At 45.7% G+C, this 7,556-nt stretch overlaps 1 long non-coding RNA gene across 1 annotated transcript; it reads right to left on the reverse strand.

Moving 5' to 3' along the window:
• Window positions 1-722: 722 nt before the first annotated feature.
• On the reverse strand, window positions 723-2,097 carry LOC125943792 (uncharacterized). The gene is made up of 2 exons (XR_007465897.1): window positions 1,872-2,097; window positions 723-856 (listed from the first exon to the last, which is right to left on the reverse strand). It is a non-coding gene; the product is annotated as an uncharacterized LOC125943792 (long non-coding RNA).
• Between the last annotated feature and the right edge of the window lie 5,459 nt (window positions 2,098-7,556).

A 7,556-nucleotide genomic window follows, 5' to 3' on the forward strand; every position in this document is an offset into this window, starting at 1 on the left:
CGTGCGTGACTCGCTTCACTTGCGATTGACACCGCGCTAAAACTTCGCCGCTTATTTCTTGAACGGCGTACACGTATTCGGCGTTGCATAATTTCTTGCCTTTACGCAGCATGCCACCCATGAAAAAATCTTCGGCGCCCGATATTCGCTGCAACCCGTGGTACAACACAACCGAAAGTGGCGAGTCCATATTGTAAACGTGCTTCCCGAAGCAGACGACCGAGCTTGGTACTACCCAATTTCGGATTGAGGGCGCTTTTTAGCACCATTTTTGCAGCGCCCCCTGGGCAAGGCAAGAGCCCCATAGTCCGGTCCGCGGTGGCGATCGCTACCGACAGAGAAAGCATGCGAAAAGATTCGTTTCTGTGTTCCACGACAGGCGGCATGGAACGGCGCGGTTTTCTTCACATGCGCTACTCCAGCTGCGCGACGTTGAACCATAGAGAAAGGAATTCAACAAGAGGGGACACTCCCATAGGGCCCAGCGGCCGAATTGGCAGCAGCGTGCCAAGCGGTCGGTGTCAATCACTTACATCACTTCCGGTTTCGGGCGCGCGTATTTTGAACGCAAGCTAGCACGCCGGCTGCGCCCCCCCCCCCCTACTTTTTTTTTTGCTCTTCGTGCAGAATCGGTTTAATATTTAGCAAAATTATTGGGAACGATCTCGTAAAGTCCCATCGAATCTGTGCCACGTGCAATTTCACAAAGTAGACGCAAGACCTTTTGTGCAATGAGGCAATATTTATTTTGCTCTATATAAAAGCTCGTTCCGCGCTTTTTGTGCGTTCATCCAACGTTGTGACACCAGCAGGTAAGGCAGTAGTTCCTATATTAAGCTCCACCGGACGGCACCAGCTGAAAAAAAAAGTAAATTACAAGCATGTTACATTTGCAAGCACGTAACAGCGTGTTAGAAGCATGAGTCATTTTGGTATTTAGACATAGGAATACTGCGTGTAGAGGCGAAACGTGCGAAAGCGGTGAATGGGCGGCATTACAAACAAAAGCAATTCGCTTTTACATACATGGCGTAGAAAATACCCGACTCATCCCAAACATGTATGAAAACATCTGATTTCCAAGCGTTCCCCCATTCCCGGGCATTATTTCCTGCACTTTGGCAGCACAAATACACGAGCGACTTCGCGTTTCCAAAACTTGGCCTCGGGCGACGCGACGGTACGCTACATACATAGAGACGGACACAACAGGCACTCAAGACAAATGCGTGGGTGCAATGCCTTTTTTCAGTCCTTTAGAAGACGTAATTTTCGAATTACAAGTTTCTGATATGTTCGTCGTTCGCGCGTTCTGCCGCCGCCAGCAACACACCCCATTTTATCACTCTTGGCAATCGCCCATCGCGTTTTCAACTGGCGTGAGTACCGAAAGAAGGTATATGTTGTTGCCGATCCACAAAAAACGTCACAGACTTGTCCCTCTAAGATTCATTACACGCCAAACTAACTTTATCACCACGGCCGAGCGTCTTATCGCTAACTGCGTCACAGCGTGCTGTGCGGCCAACGTGCCTCAAAAGTACCCCAGAAAGTAACGAAATTACTTTTCAGTAATGTCTGGCGTCAGAGAAAGCGGCACAAACTTCTCCTAGCAAGATGCACTAGACTACGCACCACGGCTGAGTTCTTCCTAACTGCGACACGGCGCCCTGTGCGGCCAGTGTGGCTCAAAAACCGATATAAGTTACAATAGCCCCATAGGAAGCGTCGGAAACATGTCTTAGCACGATTCATGAACTCAAATTAACTGTGCCAGGATGGCCGAGCTGTTTTTCGCTAAGTGCGTCTTGGGTCTCGGTCCCGTGCCGTAAGCCTAATTGCGTCGTAGACTGTGAAACAAGATTTATCACCTTGCCGTAGTCCAATAGTGCAGTGGTGTCTTGTCCCAGTGCAGAAGGAACGCAAGAATACGCCGAGAGCCCAATAAACCAGGTTACATTTAAAAAAGAAAGGAAGATGGAGACAGACGGGTCGCCGTGCGCGAGTGCTCAAACGCGCGCGCAGCCATCCTCGCTGACTTCGGGGGAGTGTCTGGCGGATGATGCATGTATCTGGCGCGTCATTGACCTGTGGCTAGGTAAGGCAAGGAAAATAAGTCGCAACGCTCAAGTTCATTTATACACAAAACGTTTTAGTTTTCGCGGCAAAGAATTAAAAAAATAAATCAATGCCTGTTGACTTAAGTTCACTTTCTTTTTTTTCGATGCTCGCGGCAGCTAACGTTCGGTGTCAAAAGTATAGCGCGACGTATGGTGACGTGTTTCCTGTTGCCAGTTTTTGCCGAGTGTCCCCTCTTGTTGAATTTCTTTCTCTATGGTTGAACTGTAGAGGGACGGACATACGCCTGGCGCGGCGTAGCGAAACTGGGGTGATGCACCGCAACCACCGTTCGCGCGCGCGCGCGCGCCAGCTCACGTCGAAGTGTATTGGCGCCTTCAGGGCGGGTGAGCGCCCCATGGACGTGTTCTTTTTTCTGTTTTTTCTTTCGTGAAACTTAGCATTATTCTTGTTAGTCAGATTAGCAGTATTCTGCGCCCCAGAACATCGGTGTTGGTTAAATTGCGTGTGGAGTAAACAGGTTGCTCTGGCTTTGGGACTTGCGGTTGTGAACGGCGTTTTAGTTTCTGGGTGGTTTGGGTTCAAATCCCAGTGAAGGAGGTTATGGCGACGTCATCTTTCTTTGTTTTTTTTTTTGGTGCTGTGGCAATGGTGAAACTGCGAATGACAAGGTTGCTGTGTGTCGTGGATAATGGCAACGGCGGTCGTCAGCATAATGCGATGGACAGGCGGACAAGGGAAACCGAATTTAGAACACTCAACTGCTGTCGCAGTAAAATAAAGCTAGTGTAGGGATATCTAGAGGCACACCCAAACTGCAATAAATCATGCAGCGTAGAGGGTCTTGCGTAATCAACCGATGACCCAAAAGTAACGCCAGGTGTCTTTATCAGCAGTCGCATAGCAGTTCATGAAATGAAGTTAAGCCGACTTTACTGTGCTGGCGACGACCGAGTGTTCTGCACTTACGGTATAGTTGAAGGAAAAACCGAGCCGTTGAGGTAGCAAATTCAATTATTTTATTTAAATGAGGTTGCAAAGTTTGATCACACTAAGACGGGTACAGATGTTTTAAAACAAGTAATATAACGCATGCAGTTGTCAACGAAGCAATAACAAGTTCGTTAACACAGAAAACACAGTATTTGCAGCATTTAAGTATGCCAATAACATTCACAGGGTGTGAGCTGTTGACCACCGTTTGAAAGGCTATGGTCAGCTGATATCAGCGTCTGCAAGAAATATCAAGTGACAGAGCACCCTGTGCACGTGACGTCCGCCAAGAAACTTTGCAAATTAAAAACGCCAGGTGTCCGAATTCAACCGAATATTTACACAGCTGCTGGTCGATCAAGAAACGACAAGTCGGAGCCAGTCCCACTCATTCCCCTACTGAAAATTCCTATATATATAGGACCCGTACATACGATGTTATTGGATACGGATTATGTATCATACGGGTGATATGGGGGCATATGGGTGATATAGGGACATATGAGTGATATAGGGGCATATGGGTAGTATAGGTGATATGGGGCATATGGGGGCGTTCGAGCGATATAGGAATGCGTTTTTTTGTGGGAGGTATGACCAATGTGGAATATGAAGCAATATGTGTTTTAATTATGTGTTTCATGAGTACAGAAGACTGTGTAGATGTGTGTGAAAAGCATTGTGCACCATATGAAAAAAAAACGTCTAAATTAATTATTTCTCCCTTAACACTATTTATTCAAATCGTTCAGCATCTCTGCAAGGAACCTATTCATCTTTCTTAATCGGTCTGCTGTGGGTGTCTCGGAGGGCTTTTTGCTGACGTAGGCTGCAAAACCATCTGTTGAGAAACAGGAAGAAACAAAGTCGAAGCAAGTTTTAAATATATGTCAGTTGCTCATCTATGAAAAAAAGTCTAATATTAAAAAATACGTTAGGTTTAATATACTCACTCGCAACAGCCTGCAGCTTTTCAGGCGTCAGTGCTTTACGTGGTGGCGCCAGCTTTTCGTGCTTAAGGAAGCGCCGACAGGGTGCTCCTGTGAGGCTCCTATTTCTCAAGTTAGGGATACCCCACAGGAGCTTCGTGGCTTCCTTGCAAAAAACGAGTCTTTAGGTCACGACAACAGCCATGACCACTGCTCTTCTTTGACAAAGACACCTTTGCCAAAGTGCCCCTGTATGGAGGAGTAATGTTCAGACTCAATTATTCATTTATTATTAAAATAAAATTGTTATGTTTTAACAGTGATCCTATAAATAAATATTGCTAAAGAAGTAATATAAAGTGCTTTACATAAATGGCACCAAGCTTATATATATGTCGATATAGGATTGTGAGCTTCCTCTTTTTTGCTGTGCCTATGAATATGTTGTGGAGGACATTGAAAAATAATCAATAACAGCCTTTAAAGCAACATAATGCTTGCAGTCTTTTTTATTGAAAAAGAAAATATATAGGCGAAAATTTTAAATTACCTCGTGACAATTAATGCATTCCCATGGCAGAGCATGATATCAGTGGTCTCATTTGTCAACCTAGTCATGTATGTCGTTTATTTTGCGTGTGTGCAAACCACGGAAACATTTATAGTTCATTATATGGCACAAAATTTCTATTTCCCTGCGTCCGAGCTACAATGCACAACACACTCCAAAAATGCCAAAACTGAAACAGGTTGCTTAGGCTTGCATTCCAGGGCTAAATAATAATACAGCTATTTCTGTGTGGCTGCCACTGAACACCCACATACCGCAAAATTTAGCAACTTCATTTAAAAGTTGTTTTGGTGCAAGATAGCTTAATTGGCACAGCACTTCCACTATATCTGCTATTATAGAACTAATTTTTGAAATTCTTGCCGTAGGACACTCCTTAAAGGGTACATAACTCTCAGAGTATAAATAAAATTTGCTATGCAGCCTCATGAGAGGCCGTTTAAGGGAATGTTATCTTTGAATGTCACCATTTTATCACAATTTACAGAAATACAATTAGGTATAATGTATTTAGGTATAACAGAAAACTACAAGCATGGTGTCAAGTGCATCAGTGCAATTTGGATGTTCAGCCTATATGACCATGGTAGTGAGCAAAACAGTCTGTCGCCTTCAGCAACAAGTAATAATGTGTCAGGGGGGCAAAACAATTTTCTGAAAAATAAGTCTCCCTACCTCACTATTTACCAGTGCCAATAGTGGAGGCAGCGTGGCCACGGCATCTGCATCCTAAAAGACAAAGAAATAGTGAGTTAATAAGTAACACAGTAAATTAATCCCGCACATGCACACCAGCGCATGTCAGTTTGCTCTTTCTTGCCAACGCACCTACCATGAAAGCATCTTCATAGATGTGCCTAAATGCACACATCAACATCTGACAAAAATGCAAATACACTTTTGCTTGACAGCACAATAGTGCTACTGTACTTCATATCAACTCTGTTCAGAGCTCTCAAAGCCACAGGTCATTTCAACCCAGAGGAACATGAACCAGAAGAATGGCTTTTCTATTGTCTATCCTCCCATGAACATCAGTAAAAAAACTAGATATTTCCATTGCACAATGAAAGATGTTCTTCCTGTGACATTCATGCATTTCGTTATTGGTTGGCTTTTGGAACCTGCACCATTAATTAAACTACAAAGCACCTGTTTGGTAAAATGAAATACGAAAAATAAAAATTAATTTCCAGAGCTTTATATGCCAAAACCACCATCTGATTACGAGGCACGCCGCAATAGGAGACTGTGGGTTAATTCTGACCACCTGCCATTCTTTAATGTGGGTGATCGAACACATTTACTGCATAAGTAAGTTTAGCTAAATAAAAATTGCAATAACACAGTTCGTTCAAGGTATGCTACATAGAACCATGTGTCACATTCAATAATGCTGGCCTTCATAACATTTAAATGAATAATGCAAAGCCTTCAGAATATTTATTTGCCTGATTATCAAGGAAACATTAAACAAATGCTTACTACACTAACACATTTTAATTACTGAATGAATGCAGAAATGAAAAGCAGAAGCTGAAATTACCACGATCTCGCGATTTATTAGTGTTCGCAGCAGCATGCACCTCGTGACTTCCTTCGTGGTGAGCCACAGTACAAAAGTGCCACACCTTCATCTGAGACGTGCTTCACTACAGCGTGCACATCCCAATTATTTTTTTGCCAGTGAGCTGGTTAGAAACAGATTGCGCATCCATTGCAATGTAGCCGGCAGAGTGGATGCCAACGTGCAGATCATGGTAGAATAACTCTTCATCCTTGGCTGGTTACACTGCATTCATGATATTGCCACCTGGTGTTTTGAGCCAGCAAACGATCAGCATTGCGTGCCCAGCAAGAACGGCGAAGAAGACGACGAAGTCGAAGATCCCGCGCCAGCTGGAGAACCGTCTTTTCGTGTCTGGCATTCTTCGGGTCTGGCTGCTAGCACTGTTGATTGATCTTGCCTTAGCGCGTGACAAACTGGTGGAGGTGCTGGGTAATCTAATCTATGCACCAAACCCCTCCGAGCAGCAGGAGCTCCAGTCCTGTACCGGTGGTTACGCCTGTACACCGCGCCAGCAGAAGGATCCGTGGACAAGCCCCTGAGTTTGGACTCCTCCCAGAGACAATGGCAGCTCCGACCACCCCAACCGGTATGGAAGGCACTACGCCGATTCATTGCACGCTACTTAGTCCGCGAACGCCGAATCCTTCCACGGTGCCATGCATGAGGATGTTGAAGATTGGCTGGTGCACTATGAACGTGTTGCCTCGTACAACAAGTGGAACGATGCAGACAAACTGAAAAACGTATATTTCAGCCTTAACGATGGCGCACGTGTTTGGTATGAGAACCGTGCAGATGCCCTAACTTCTTGGGAAGAATTCAAACGCCGTCTTTTTGAGACGTATGCGAGCCCTGATCGCCGAGAACGAGCTGAGCGTGATCTCCAGTCCCGTATACAAATGCCGAATGAAGGTGTCGCAATGTACGTCGAGGACATGACACGTCTCTTTCGACGAGCCGACCCCAGCATGTCGGAAGAAAAGAAGGTGCGGTACCTGATGCGCGGAGTGAAAGAGCAGCTGTTCGGCGGTCTCGTGCGCAGTCCTCCAAAGACTGTGTCAGAATTTCTTTCCGAGGCCGTCACCATGGAACAGACTCTTCGGCAGCGGGCACCATCATACGAACGCCAAGTGAACGCTGCCTCACCTACGGACTTCTTCGGAGCTCTCGGGGGCCACGTCGATTTCTTTCGAGAGCTCATCCGGTCCGTTATCCGCGAAGAACTGCAGAAACTGTCGGTACCCCCACAGCCGACGCTCAGCTCTTTGTCCAGCGTTGTCCGTGACGAAGTGCATCATGCGTTAAGAGAACCACCCTTCAGCACAGACGCTCAACCGCTAAGAACTGACAGCACCCGTATGTCATATTCGCAAGCTTTGCGGCAACCTGCCCCACCTTCCTTCCCGCTTCGGAC

The sequence above is a fragment of the Dermacentor silvarum genome, chromosome 3 (genome assembly GCF_013339745.2).
Source record: "Dermacentor silvarum isolate Dsil-2018 chromosome 3, BIME_Dsil_1.4, whole genome shotgun sequence".
In the NCBI taxonomy this organism is placed as follows: Eukaryota; Metazoa; Arthropoda; class Arachnida; order Ixodida; family Ixodidae; genus Dermacentor; species Dermacentor silvarum.